We start from the raw sequence: 1,396 nt of genomic DNA, 5'->3' as shown, positions 1-1,396 counted from the left end.
CTCTTACTTTCGCAACAAAGAACCATATGTGAACGAATTAAGCAAAGACAAGGTTCTTTACTTATTCTCTTATGAAACTGCTACGGGGAAGGGTATAGTTTTTGTTGATAGATACGGGCGAGAATACCAACGTATTCTCCCACAGGAGGTAGAGAGGGCAACAGGTCCAGGAGCATGAGCATATGCCCCTGAGGAAGTGCCCAGAGCCACCTACACCCCAAGCAAGTCAACGAATCCTTTTTCAGATGAGTATGACACTACCTCACATTCCACCCGACCACAAGCATTCAACAGCCAAGGCCAACGGGAAAACCAGCCATCATTGCAAGCATGGCTTCGACGGAGTGCAACAATGGAACTAGACCAAAACTGAGATGGTTATCAAGCCGCACGAGGGCTAAGGGATTTGCAAGAACCACCACTCTATTCAAGGTATCAGGCAGAGAGTAAGCCAAAGACTCAAGGGTCAACAGAGCCCGGAGGACCACCCGTAGAGCGAGTTCGAAGAGAAGAACCACCTCCAGCGAGAACCGTTAGAAATTATGGCTTAGGAGCACCACTAGGAGAGGAACCAACCTATTACAGAAGACCTGAGGAGGTATATCGATTAGGACGGGGAGATCCAATGATGAGGTTTGTAGATCATCGGAGAATTAGGCCTTCTCAAGTGCAAAAGTGGGTAAATAATAAATACACAGGAAGCAGAGACCCAAGAGATCATGTAGCAGTCTTTGTGCGTGTAATTAGAGCCGAAGAGGTGTTAGATTTTCTTACCCAATTTGTAGGGTTTGGACTAACCCTAGAGGATGATGCTGCCACTTGGTTTGACTCTGTAGAGCGTAGAGACTTTGAGTCTATGGAGGAAGTGTTTGACGAGTTTATCGAGGAATTCTCACAAAGGGGAATAGCTCATAATACCGTCTCACAGATCCATAAATTCAAACAGAGAGATGGAGAATCTGTACGAAAGGCAACCCTAAGACTAAAAAGATATCTTAAGTTCTGTCATGTTGAAGAACTGCCAACTCAGTCTAGACTTATGCTAATATTCATCCAAGGACTAAGGAATGCAGATCTCCAGAAAGACTTACATATGAAGAGGAGCACTCCGTTGAATGAGTTGACCAAGGAAGCTCTTTACCTGGTGGACAATTGTGCGGTCTACAAAGAAGGGGAGTTCAAGGACCTTGATGACGATTCGTCTTCACAACAAAGTGGAAGCAAGTCTTGTAAGACAGCACCGAAAGGAGAAGTAGCGGTAACCTAGGAGCAGCTTGTAGATGAAGTGCTAAAAAAGATCAACTTGTACGCCAAACCCTAGGCTAAACAGCCCAAGTGGTGTGCTATTGAACAAAAATGGACAAACCATGGGACCGAGGAATGCTATTATAACAAG

Source organism: Adiantum capillus-veneris, chromosome 27, assembly GCF_014529385.1.
Source record: "Adiantum capillus-veneris isolate H3 chromosome 27, ASM1452938v2, whole genome shotgun sequence".
Taxonomy (NCBI): domain Eukaryota; kingdom Viridiplantae; phylum Streptophyta; class Polypodiopsida; order Polypodiales; family Pteridaceae; genus Adiantum; species Adiantum capillus-veneris.
The sequence above is the reverse complement of the archived record's forward strand: the minus strand, read 5'-3'. Positions refer to the sequence as shown.